Source organism: Periplaneta americana, chromosome 15 (genome assembly GCF_040183065.1).
Source record: "Periplaneta americana isolate PAMFEO1 chromosome 15, P.americana_PAMFEO1_priV1, whole genome shotgun sequence".
In the NCBI taxonomy this organism is placed as follows: domain Eukaryota; kingdom Metazoa; phylum Arthropoda; class Insecta; order Blattodea; family Blattidae; genus Periplaneta; species Periplaneta americana.
The window spans coordinates 28,287,468-28,302,071 of NC_091131.1; the positions used below are offsets into that span (position 1 = coordinate 28,287,468).

General features: G+C 34.8%; 1 protein-coding gene across 1 annotated transcript in view; it reads left to right on the forward strand.

Moving 5' to 3' along the window:
- Positions 1–14,604, forward strand: part of dtn (transmembrane protein 132C dtn) — a 520,213-nt gene that overhangs the window by 301,626 nt on the left and 203,983 nt on the right. The window lies entirely within an intron of this gene.

A 14,604-nucleotide genomic window follows, 5' to 3' on the forward strand; every position in this document is an offset into this window, starting at 1 on the left:
TTTATGGCGCAACCGTACGTAGCTAAACGTCAAAACTCCGAGCGCTGCAGACAGCGGAATATCATGATCAGAGGGATGAAAACTAACGTTGCGAGAAAACGAGCAGATAAACGACGTGGGGAGAGAAGTGGAGGGATAGACAGAGAAAGAGGATGCTGGAAGGGAATATCCGTGAGTAAAAGAGATGTAATATATAGGGGGGGGAGAGGAACCCGAGGTAGGAGCAGATCAAAGGACGGGCCAGACATGAAAGAAAGAGTTTGTACTGTTCTCTGCACTCCCCGATTGGAATTCAATTTTAACCACTTGATCATCTAGGCTTAACTTCTTTATCCTCTTATCTGAAACTGTACGGCGCATCGCATCAGCTTCTCAGTCGAAGCTTATCGAGCAGGCTAGTCAAACGTATTATTTTTATGATGCATGTCCAAAAATATGAAGCGTTAGCCTATTATTGGAAAGCTTTTGTGTGTCCGACAGCATAATCACTGGCGTTACAATGAGACAAATTTCTCCTTGATCATTCCACCGAAAAATCTCTGTGCACACAGAAACTTAAAATCCGTATCTCGTCAATCTATTTTACGGCTTGTGGTCAGTATTCGGCATGTTTATTATATCATTAAACGAAATTGCTTATCATTTTATTGTGTATTGTTAATATTGTATATACCACTGCCACCGGGTGCTTGCCCACTTGCAGTGTAAAAATAAATACATACAAATATAAAGGTAAATTAAAGTAAAACTATAAAAAAAAAAAAAGAATTTACAGTGGATTTCAGGCAATCCCAAAGATTCCCTCTAACGTCCATACTCAAATTAATGTAGGGTAACTTAGTCGGAATAGGGTCAAAAATTACAAAAATCAAGATGACGCTTAACAACTTAGTATTTATTGAACATAAAATATGCCAAAGTTTAGATTAGTCTTTAAGCAACAAATCGCATTAGTGTTAAATTCAATAATAACAAAAACCTATGAACGATATATGTTAATTTCACTCTACTGCACGACCCTATTCACCCTACCAAGTTAGGCTAAATCGGGTCAACCATTAGGGCGAATGGGATCACTCTTACAATCCTATTTTGGATCACCAAAAACAAGATTAAGTTCCAAATTTTAATAATTCAATCTGCATTTGCCATAAATGAACGTCTTCTTTCTCTTGGCCCAAACACACTGTTCGTGGTACCATTCTTTTCCGCCTCCCATGCATTGAATCCAGTCTCCAAATTTCTCTGAGCGGGGATCACTGTATTTCACGGAACATAATCTACAGGTCCTTTTCTTGTCCCTGATTGAACGTTGTTTGACCATCTTTATTTTTTAACAGCGGTTTAGGCATAAATGCGGAACTCCATACAGATCGGCTGCATGGCGTTGACTCATCCCCTCTCGAAATGCCTTAATGGCTTTCTGCATTTGGTCTTCAGTCCATGCACGAGACATATTGTTTATATTACTAGGCATCTGAGACAAATATATGAATAAATGGACTTAAAATCCATGTACAGATATTGACCCCATTTACCCGTAATAGTGTGACCCTATTCACCCGAAATGTAGTGGCATTAGAAACCATAGGTTGGTACTACTGACGTAAGCTTTACAGCATCCTCAATCCCATAATCTATGCTATAAGAAATGCACTTGATTCTATGAACAATTCAGGGAAATTCTAAACTACGTTCATTGCACAATAACGGAAACCTTAAAAACGATCATTTAAAATACAAACTACAAAGAGCTCTTGCCTTTTACAAGTCTTCTTTCCTCCATTATTCACAGCTTTAACACAAACATAAACCACAAGCTTTGGCGCCAAACACATAGAAGAAGTTCTACTGATTGACGATAGATGGCACCACATGATAGAAAACATTTATGCTTGCCGTGGGAAAGAAATATCTGAAACTGACCCGATTCAACCACTGACCCGATTCCGACTAAGTTACCCTAATAAAATACAACTTGTACAGGGACATCATTTTATTTTTACTTCAGTTTTTATTGTACCTGAGTTTTTGAATGTACTTCACTCCCACCCCTTCTACTAATGAAGATTCAACTATCCTCCGCACAGAACCAAGGCCGCATATAGTAAACAGTACTGAGTAAGTGAGTATAGTATTGTCCAGAAATAAGTTCGCTTTTTTCCAGTGACGAAAGAGCTTTCAATATTGAATCATATTTTCGCACAGGTACTGTCGTCCGTTTGCCTACGTCACATCCCTATTTTCCACATCTCCTTCTACTCGCACCTCTGTAAAGGCTGGTGGCTGGGCTGTCTTAGCTCTCTTCTGAAAACATTAATTTCAGTTTGGAATTAAACGTCTACGTAATATTATGTAATTGTTTCAAATAACTTAAATAAAATGGCCTCGTTAAGTAATTAACTGTCACGTGATTTACCCCCTTTCTACGACCCTGCGACAAAACCACTTGGACGGACAGCAGATAGTATGTCTGAGTAATTTTATCTTTTCAGATCGAGCGGAAGTGAAGATTGATTTTACAGTACGTAAAGTACTCTTTTATAGAGTAGGTACAGAATTATTTCAACATGAGTTTCTAGTACGAAGGACGAAATTGGTAACTGCAATAATATGCACATTAGAACTGAAGCCTGTATCGAAATGAAGGGCCACCATTTTTAAAAATGTGTTTACATATCCGTATTATGATTATTTTTCAATTTAACGTCATTCTCTATATTGTACGCTAATGTGCTGTAGTTGCTAATGTTGTACTCTGTGTTTGTTTGTATTTTATTTTATTCACTAGGTCTATGTTGTTTTTTATTGTTGTCTTTTTTTTTTCGAATTTTTTGTTGTTTCTTATGATTTTGTCCATGTATGTGGCTAGTTTGTGTGTTGGTATATTTTCTTCATGTATTTTCGGTAGTGCGTTTAGTTTAGGTGCTTCTGGTTTGATTGGTTTTAGTTGTTGTTTCTTGTTGTTCGGAATTGTGTGTCAGTTTTTTTCGAAAAGGAGGGGATGAATAAAATGGGATTACAGTTGACTTACTTCAAGTGTTGACATTCTATATTCATCACCAGCAATGGCAATAGTCAAAACCTCACCTCTTTTTCAATATTCCACCATTACTATTTCTGAATTATATTGTTATCACAGTCTAGTATATACAGTCGCGAAGCTCAATACGTAGTAAATATGCAAACATTAGATAGTTGCTCACCACTAGGATCGCTAATATCGCCTCATTACAGGCAATGCAAAATAGTACCGGCACAGTCTATTGTTTCTAGCACCCTCAAAACTCAAGCTTCGTGACTGTATATAGTAGACTGTGCTGTTATCTTGTGGCACTACTATAGTCTTTGGAATTGGAGGAACGACATTAAATGAAAAACCGCCCTAGGAGAAAACAATTATATTTTCAACCAAATATTGGCACATTGATTCGTATTTGTCTTATTCGTACAAACACAGGACATTGCAGTTTCAAGTTCGGTGAACTGTCACGAGGCAGTACCTGGAGAGGGCAGTTTTGGTGTAACACAAACAAAATAATGCTACAAAATGAAACTTCAGTACAGTATTAAACTTTACTACATACAGCACCGTAGGCGATATAAAGTTGTTCTCTGAATGTCAACACACTTTAAAGGCCTGTTAACTTAAAAGTACTCTCCGTGCATTGCAAAACTCGTCCTTCTGTCATACTAGCTCAGCGCTTGTTAGCCAAGCGGTGTATTAGTGTATAAAGGGGTTCTCAGACTTTGACTTCTTTGAAAAGTCGATTGTCAAAAAGACTGCTTTTTGTGCTTAGAGTATGATCTTTCTTCAAATATAAATTTTGTTACAGTTTACATAGAGTTTACTGTACTGCAATAATCATTTTAGATATATTTGTAAATATTGATGGCTTTCAGAAATTTAATTAAGTTTGAACTGAATGATGGGTTTGTTTAGAACCGTTGGTAAGTCTTTTGGTATTTAAAATTGAACCAACACATTAATTACCTTTGTAATAAATTGCGTAAAATAATATATTATTTTGTTTTATTGAGGAATTACTTGTCAATAAGTTTATTACGTCCAATATATTTAACTTTATTTCAATCGATAATTATGTATGGAATTATAGGATGGGGTAGTTCATTTAAATCCAATTTTAATCCACTTTATTTATTATAGAAGAAAATAATTAAAATATGTCATCATAAACCTATTGATTTTCCATCTCAAAATTTGTTTTTAGACTTTAATGTACTTAATGTAAGACAAATTTATTATATTGTATTAATAAAATACATACATAAAAATCGAAATAATTTTTAATTGTATTCTCATAGTTATGAAACAAAAGATATGAATTCTTTAAGATTGTTTGAACCAAAATGCAACACTGTTACAGTATTTAATCATAGCAGTAATTTAGGCCCAAAATATATAACAAATTTATATTTAAATATCCTAATCTTGTCAATTCTAATAGTTCTAGTATTAAATTTAAAAAGTTATATATGGATTTTATAAAAATTGAAAAAATGTCAATTCAAATTTATATACTGTAATTGCACAGTAGACATAAGACAAATTGTATTGTATAATTATTAATTTCAATTCAGGACCCGCCCCTGAGCACGAGTTCTACTCTTTCAGGGGCAAGCTAAAGTTTTTCTGTATATATTATATTTTAGGTTACAATTATTAGCAAAATAATAAATAAATAAATAAATAAATAAATATGGAATTGATCTCGATAAAGGTGATACATTTCATTATGTATGTATTTATTTATTTACTTCTTTATTTATTTATTTATTTATTTATTTATTTATTTATTTATTTATTTATTTATTTAATCTGACAGGATTAAGGCCATAAGGCTTCTCTTCCATCCCACCAGATAGCACATATAAATACAAAAAAGAAATACAGACGCTGATGAAAATTATACAAATTAAATTAAAACCCTATAGAGAGACAACAGGGTGAAAAGAACACTATAGAGCTCTCATCGAGCTAATACAAGAAAAAAAAAGAAAGAAAAACAGAGATAGCAATGATGATGGTGATAACTGATAACTGACAATAGTAGTAGTAGTAGTAGTAATAATAATAATAATAATAATAATAATAATACTTACCTACTTACTTACTTACTTACTTACTGGCTTTTAAAGAACCCGGAGGTTCATTGCCGCCCTCACATAAGCCCCCCACTGGTCCCTATCCTGAGCAAGATTAATCCATTCTCTATCATCATATCCCACCTCCCTCAAATCCATTTTAATATTATCTTCCCACCTACGTCTCGGCCTCCCTAAAGGTCTTTTTTCCCTCCGGTCTCCCAACTAACACTCTATATGCATTTCTGGATTCGCCCATACGTGCTACATGCCCTGCCCATCTCAAACATCTGGATGTAATGTTCCTAATTATGTCAGGTGAAGAATACAATGCGTGCAGTTCTGTGTTGTGTAACTTTCTCCATTCTCCTGTAACTTCATCCCTAATAATTACAGATTAATTGTCAATTTTACAACAGCATAGTTACAATATTTACTATATGTCATGGGTTAAGCCGAAGTTGCGCAACCTGACAGGTGTTCAAAAAGCAATTCCACGAACTAGAATGTGATTTTTTAATTTAAATTTGAATTTTGATATTGTCCGACAGTCTCTGATATGGTCAGGGAGAGAGTTCCAGAGGCGTGGAATAGATATGCTGAAAGATGATGAGTAGAAGGATGTTCTGTGCAGAGGAATAGAGAGAAGGTACATGTTCCGGGTTCGAGGTAGTGAAAGGTAAACAAAACGACATGCTAGGTAAGAGGGTGTGGAGGTGTGGATGATTTTAAATAGTAATAAGAGAGAGTTGAAGAATCTTCTTTCTTTAAGTGGAATGCAAGACAACAATTTTAGTGACGGTGTTACATGATCGAATTTTCTAATGTTACAAACGAAACGAACGCAGATATTGTGAACACGCTGTGGTCTATGGGTAAGATCAGTATTTAGATTCGTGAATAGAGAATCACAATAATCGAAGTGGGGTATCACTAAAGTTTGGATCAGGTTCTTTTTAAGGCTGAGAGGTAAGACGTTGGTTAAGTGTCTGAGGGACATTCAGAAATTAAATGGCGTACAGAGATCCTGCTATGGCAATTGGTGCATGTTGGAGGGAGAGTTGTATCTAGAAGAAAAGAATGTCCAATTTTGGTGTTGGTGTGGCCAACTCGCAGTCTGGTGATTACAAATTGATCTTGACGTTTAAAATTCTCTAGTGGATATTTCATTCTGGAATGCTGTACTATTTTGTGAAGTTTGCTGGATGATGACTCTGTCCATGATGTTTGCCAATGGCTGTGCAGTTTTCTGGATATGTATTTAATGTCATCAATTCAAATTGAAATTTATTCACAATTTACAATTTAAATCGTAGATATGAATAGATACCCGAAATGAGCATATGCTCGTGCTCGGGTACAGTCCAGTAGTCTACATAAATTTTACAGAGATCAATAATAGTGTTGATGATATAAATATGTAATAGTAACGATGATAATAATAATAATAATAATAATAATAATAATAATAATAATAACCGTGACGGAGATAATACAAAGATAGTAATACAAATTAATTAATAAATAATAATAATAATAGTAATAATACTAATAATAATAATAATAAGAAGAAGAAGAAGAAGAAGAAGAAAAAGAAGAAGAAAACATAATATTAACAATAATAAAATAAATACTAAGACTGATAAAATAAAATATAAAACCACTTAGCGAGAGTTAACACAACTTAAATAAGCATATAATAACAAGAAAAAAAAAATAACGAAGTCGAAAATCAACAAAAAAGTTCGTTGTATCGCAGACTACAGCAATCGCCGTATTGACATTGTGTTAAGCGTTATTGGTAGGAGGGGGAGCCGAAGGTCTACATCCTGACGTTCTCTTCGAATCTTTTCATACAATCATGGGAAGTTAATGCTGAAAAACCAAATGTCTACGAGTCAAACTGTTCATTATTACCAGGATAAATACAAATAATACTGAAATATATTAATCAAGTTTCAGTTATAGATCTCCCCTTTTGTGCAAGAGGTATCATATCAAAATATTTTATGAATGGTGGGGAAAATATAAATTTCAAGAACTCTCTAGTGACAGAGATAGTGACAAGTACAATCAAGTTTATCTATCGCGATGCTAAGAAATCATTTATTGGAAATATACACTGTTATTAATTAAGAAAATGATCTATTTATATTTATCACAATGTTTTATCTTATAGGTTACATGCATCAGATAAATACAGTACATATTAGTAACATATAATGCTAGTAACACTTCAAATAATAATAAAATTTAACAAATATCATACAAACATTTTCACTTTATTTTTAAACTTACAGTATAAGAATGTGTAAATTGCTTAGGTCTGGATTATGAACTAGTGCGTTTGTATAGAATATATCTAGAAGAGCTTGTAAACTTGATTGAGAATCAGTGTGAAGAAGATAAAATTTATCAATCTCTGTTTCCAGAATATATTCTAAAGCTTTTTTGATGGCGTATAACTCACATGTGAAGACTGAATAAAGAGTCGGCAATGTGTACAACACCGTGTGATCAGGGTAAACTACAGCACATCCACATCCACATTCTTGGTTAGTCTACGATCCATGTGTGTGTATATGAAGGTAATTACAGTACTGATCCCATTGTTCTCTGAAAAATTGTTGGTGCGTAATATTCGTTTTAGTTTTCATATGACTATTTCGTTTATATGACGTCATTCCATTTTAGGCCAGTGAAGTGTAATGAAGTTTTTAATTTCAACCAATCACAATCAAACATCGTGATAATTTTTGCAGCTAGATTTATCGCTATAAATTTATCGCATGGTCGTTCTTTTGTTTAGTCGGTGTCGCCAACTGTTTCCCCGTAAATTGATGAGCTTGAATACATTAAGATGCATATACAGTGAAACCTCTCATTTACGGACATCGAAGGGACGTAACAATCTGTCCGCATCTGGAAGGTGTCCTTTATTGGGAGGGAGGCTCCCCAATCTAAGAGTAAATTTATAATATGCATTACGTATCCCTTCACGCTTTAAATGAAATGTATTACTATAGTTTAGTTCTAAATACAGTCTACTGTATTACAGTAAATTCTTTGCAACTTTGAACTACAGTAGACAAGACCGAAAAATGAAAATATAGTACTGTGCCATGCAATTTTATTCTAGGTAATTTACGGTTTTCAAATTAACCCTTACGTTCAGGTGCATTGTCTCTCGAAACAGTACAACTCATTGAAGTGAAAAAAATAATCCTATTAACCCTATCATGTGTTGAATACAATTTCACGATCGTGGAAACCTTGGACCCATCAGACAGATTAAATTTTATGACTTTGTTTATCCACCCTGCTTCCAGCTAATCTAACAAGGGGTAGCCTACGAGACCCTTATTGTCTTCTTTCATGTTAAAGAATTTCTGTACAGTTCTCAAAACTCAATTTTCCATTTTTGTAACACATTAGGTCTTGAAATCCAAGTTCTGTCCGCAGTCAGGAGGTAAAGCAAGTTTTAGAACTGTGAAACAGCTGTCCGTGTCCGTGTCTGAAAGTGTCCGTAAATTTATCATTATTTCTATATTATTTCAGATGGGACATAAAAATCTGTCCGTATATAAGGAGTGTCCGTATCTTGGGGGTGTCCGTAAGGAGAGGTTTCACTGTACACGGTTAAACTGTTCTTTCAAGTTTATGTATTCAAGCAATGAATGTAAGATTGATTGCTAATATTAATTAATATACAGTATTTACGCAGTGAAGACGATGTTCAAAGCGGTGCACCATGTAGACACAAAATCTTCATGCATCTTAATTGATCGTACGTTTTAAACTTGATCATTTCAATATTCTTCCCAGACAGCATACATACGCGCATGGAAAATTGAACTGTGTAGATGCAGCTTCAGTCCCGTTACACATTACAGCGAGAATGAGTTTGTCGATCTATGGAAAATGCTTTCCTGTAGCACGGAGTAACGGTTGAAATAAGGCACAGCTGACACATGGTCCCGCGCCCACAGATAACTAACCTAATTGTAACCTATAAAATGTGTACAGTATTGCGTGAATGAAATTAAACAATTAATAGAAAGTCAGATGTTCAAATTTATGTAACATCAGCGCATATCAAACCCAAAGACCTATACAAGGTCTTTGATCAAACTGCCTTCCGTATGGCGTAATAAAATACGTGTTTTAATTATCTATACAGAGATAGCAACATATGTCTCGCTGTAATGTGGATACATAAGCATTGCTATATAGCTGTTTCCACACAATATTACATAGTTTTTAGTTCTCGGTGTAGTGTGTAATGTAACGACGAAGTACTAAATAAAGTGTGAAATTCTACTTTCACATCTTCACCTTCTAATTCCATGTCCATTGTAGGCTATCTGAAAAAAAAAAAATACACTACTTCATTCAGATCCGATAACTGCGTTTTCAACAATTCTTCATTTAAATTAATCAGGTTATTTGTAATTATATTATAAAATGTTTAAATTATATTATGATTTCAGTAGATAATGAAAACGTATTTCTGTTATAATAATAAGAGAAAAGTGCAGTACATGTAATGAACATTGTTAAACCTGTATTTCGCTTTTCGCAATTGGCATTACTGAATAATATCCTCTCTCTTTATTGCAGTAATCGATATTCAGTCTACCTCAACTTCACAATGTCTGAATATGTTAAGTATTCGTAAATATACAATTATTAACAATTTGTGAGCGAATTTTAGGGATATATTATTTTTATTTTTATTTTATTCGCGAAATAGTCCTAATAAATGTCACTCAAGGTCTGAGATTACTACAGATATGACTTTATTTTGAAGAGAAGAAAATGACTTTATACCTACTGTAGAACAAATATATTGAATGCAAAATACTGGAGTCCACGAGTAAAGAAGTGAAGACAGTAATGGATGTTCCCAGAAAATAAAACCGGTAGAAAGTCAGTAGTGGGAGGAATGCGGACACATTCTGTGGGGGTAAAATGCTACTGGAGCTCTTTGAAGTAATAAAACTGCATTAATGAATGGACTAATCTGAACTATAAAACACAGAACTCGTTACTTTAACGTATAACTTGAAGAAATAAAGTGTATAAAATACCAGGGCTAGCAGCAACTTTTCAAATAATTGAATCGTGAACTTGTGCCCTACAAAAGTAGAATGTAATTTACGTCATAATATGAGAGCCCCATTGAAACCTGGAAATCAATAAACGTTATATTAAGTGGATAAATCTGTCTGAGGTCGAGAGTGTTTTAAAACAGGAAACTGAATTCTCTTTTAGAAATATATTCTCCGAGAAATATTCGTGTTTATTTGCTTCCCTATTTCTTTAGTCATTTATTTGTTGCAATTCTCTTCCATCGTGTTCACGATGACGAATATTACATTTATAACACACCTTGTACCTAAACCTCTGCTTACTATTTAGTTTGAGATATGCAAATCTATTCTTTCAGGTAAAGCTCCCTGTAAAGCAGATTTGAATAATTTCAAGGGAAAAATTGTTCCGGGGCCGGGTATCGATCCCGGGACCTCTGGTTGAACGTACCAGCGCTCTACCACTGAGCTACCCGGGAACTCCACCCGACACCGTCTCAACTTTTCCCTTTATATCCACACAACTCGCGTGGGCTGACGAAACGCCAGAGACCCACAACGAGTGCACACAATCTCTGTGTGACTTGGAATTGTGGTTTTCTGTTAACGTACACAGTAACGTATATATTATGCAAATCTAGTCTTTCAGGTGAAGCTCCCTGTAAAGCAGATTTGAATAATTTCAAGGATAAAATTGTTCCGGGGCCGGGTATCGATCCCGGTACAGGGAGCTTTACCTGAAAGAATAGATTTGCATAATATATACGTTACTGTGTACGTTAACAGAAAACCACAATTCCAAGTCGCACAGAGATTGTGTGCACTCGATGTGGGTCTCTGGCGTTTCGTCAGCCCACGCGAGTTGTGTGGATATAAAGGGAAAAGTTGAGACGGGGTCGGGTGGAGTTCCCGGGTAGCTCAGTAGTTTGAGATATTTTATCTCATTTTAAAAAGTATGCGGAATAGCTAAGCCTGTACAGTCAGGCTCAATGCAATCTAGCAAAAGGCAATAGACAATTTTCGACCCTCACCGTAAGCTAAACTAACGCTATGTTAACGTCATTGATAAAAGAGCCAATGAGAGCCATTCATCTCACGTTATTTCAATAGCGGAACCCGCTATCTCTAGTCGGATAACGTGGACGTGAATGAAGTTTGCCGTAAGTCTAATTCAGTGTTAAAACATGGCGTGATATTCATCTACTTACAACAGCTCAAGATGGATAAATTATTCACGCCGAATACAAGAAGACTCAGAAAAGTATTTTTCGTTGAGATTCCAACAGATAAAATAGTTGGTAAGTGAGTACTCCTCCAAGCGAAAACGCTCCTTTGTTTAACTCGCCGTAACTAGGAAACCAATAAAGATTTTGAGTAGCTACCACTTTTAAAAGTAATTTCTATTCTTTCTCAATATTTCTCTCGCTTTGACCCCCCATCTAAAGTGAATAACAAAAAAGTTTACCGCTTATCAACTTTTGAAGGTGTAAATGTTTATACTAAACAGATCATCTCGAAGTTACTATTCTCTTTTCTTACTTAAAAAAAAGTTTTAATTTCGATTTTTTTTCTATGCTTTCCTTAGACATTGGACTACCAATTAAAAAAAGAACAGCGCGATTTATTGGCTATCATAGGAGCTACGACATGATAAATGTTAAAGGGGCGAGAAATATCGTATAATGTTTCTTTCCGAAGTTTTACGAACGTTAACATAGTCATCAAATATGTCGCTATTGACGTAGGCTATACATAGCGTAAGACGAGGGTGCGAAAACTCTCTAATAACCTAGTTGCATATGTCCTCGCCGAGGATTTCGATCACCGGCCGCTACTGGTGTATTGCTGCTTTATGTCGGTTGACTGTCACAATAGATTTCACAAATAAAAACAGTTGCCAGTTTAATCATAGACGTGTTTACACAGACATCGATATCATCTTACTAGTAAATGTCGCACGTTACTTGTTAGTGGACGAGCAACTTTACTTATGTTCACGTCCCTCAAGATGTAACCACAAACAGTTTGAACCGAGATATGCCTGAAATATTTTTTGCAATTTTTGTGTATTTTTCAAATCCCATTTAATGCAGTATATGACTGAAGTATTTGTATGGTGTCGAAACATTCTAGTTGTAACTGGTTGAGCTAGAAACAGGCGTCCTTTTAAAAGGACAGTAGGCATATGAGCATACATTTTGAGGAATAATTGTATACTATGTTTACATGAAGGGAAACAATGTAATTGTTGTAATTTACAATTATTATTATTATTATTATTATTATTATTATTATTATTATTATTATTATTATTATTATTATTATTAACAAATTATTACGTTATTTTATTATAGTTTCTTTATTATTACTACCAACATTATTCTGAAGTATGATGCATTGTGGCTAAATTCGTTTTAACTCTAGAATGCTTTCGTCATTGAATAGTACCGTATTGCTATTGATACGTAAAAATAAGTAATAGGCGAAAAGAGTGTTGAAGTTTCGAGGAGGAGGTTATATTGGGAGAGAAGTGACGGTACATATAATGAAGCAATTGCTGTGGCAATGTCGAATGTCAGTTCATTTTCTAAAATCTACATTGTTATGGCAATGACAATTTAGATAGAAAATAAGACCTCTTCCAAAAATACTTAATGAAAACAGTAGAAACTTATGTCCGTTCAATACCTCCTTCCAGAACGTCACCATTCCTCCACTTGTAAACAGATGTTGCTGTGTAAATCTGGCTCTCATGTATATCTCCCTGTGAAGCAGACTTGAATAATTTCAAAGGAAAAATTGTTCCGTAGCCGGGTATCGATCCCGGGACCTTTGGCTTAGCGCACCAACGCTCTGCCGACTAGCTACACAGCAACTACACCCGACACTGTCTCAAATTTTCCCTTCATATCCACACACCTCAGTGGGCTGACAAGACGCCAGAACCCCAATTTTGAGTGCACACGAACTCTGAGTGGCATTTGTAGGCTGCATATAGTGATATGTCTGTATTTGAGATGAAATTTCGCCCGTAGCATAATTTTCAAACGTAGATAGCATTTTATGCAGGGAAAATCCAGTAAAATTGAAAAACCGAAACAATTTCAAAATATATGGTGATATGCCTACTGTCCTTTTAAAAGGACACATACGTTTTCGTCATTGTCATGTCGCAGTGAATAGACATTTCGAACGTATTGTTGTTTCACGTTATATTTATGTTTATTAAGAGTTATTTGATTTACAACAATTTGTAAAATAATTCCGAACTGTAAAAATATTTTGTGCGAGATCGTGCGTATTTGCTTGCTTTCCGCACCACAACCAATACGCGGTAAGTGTGAAATACCACATTCAGTATTCCCAACCTAACACACATAACTATTTCCCTATTCTTACCGCTTAAGCGTCATATTCATTTTACTGCTTTAGGCTTTTAACATATTATTTTTAAAGACGTTCAATATAGTAATAATTATAAATTGGAAACTTACCATTGCAATTTCACCTAAATTATTGTTTTTAAATATTTGCAAAAATTAAGTAAACTCTACAACACCACAAAAGTTACTGCATTTGTAATGCAAGTAACATTAAGGAAGCAGTGAAAAAATCAACAAGATTCCAGACTCATCATAGACTGGGGGGAAAAAAAAAGACAGACGTATATCACGGCCTGCTGCAGTATAGTAAACACAGAAAACATTTTAGAGGAACAATGTTGAAGATAAATATATTTGTTTTCCAAAGTTGCCGTCATTGAACAGAAACCAAGATGGAGATTTTATTGCAACTAATTAGAAATTCGTCTTTCAGGTATGTAATAAACGATCTTCGCACAAAATAATGTACGATACACGAGCGGTATGATTGTTTTCATGTTCTCGGAAATTAAAAAAGCTCAAGTACGTTTCGCTTTTTGAATCTTTTCCTCGAACATGAAAACGTCAACATACCGCTCTTGTAACGCATATTACTATAACATTGTTATCTGATTGGCGTTTCGGATGCCATTGCTCAAATAAACGAACATTTCTCACGACCACATCTCAAACTCAACGATGACCAGAACTCTAATTACCAGTCTTAACACAACTAGCAAGCCTCTAATTAAGACCAGTAATAGTGATACTTGTGCAAAAGTAAATGCGTTGACTGTAGAGAGAGTAATTTGAAACACTGACAACTGCCCTTTTAATAGGACCGTAGGCATATCTGGGTTAAGTACCATGAGAAACCTTCAATTCCAACGCACAAACTATAAAACAAATACCGGGTGTTCATTTCAAAGTGTGTCATGACGTCACTGTTTTGAGTCAGCGATTTGAAGCGAGTTTCAGCTTTTATGTCAGAGAAGTTGCCTATTAATCAAGGAGTTCAATCTGAACTTGAGAACGTGTACGGTATA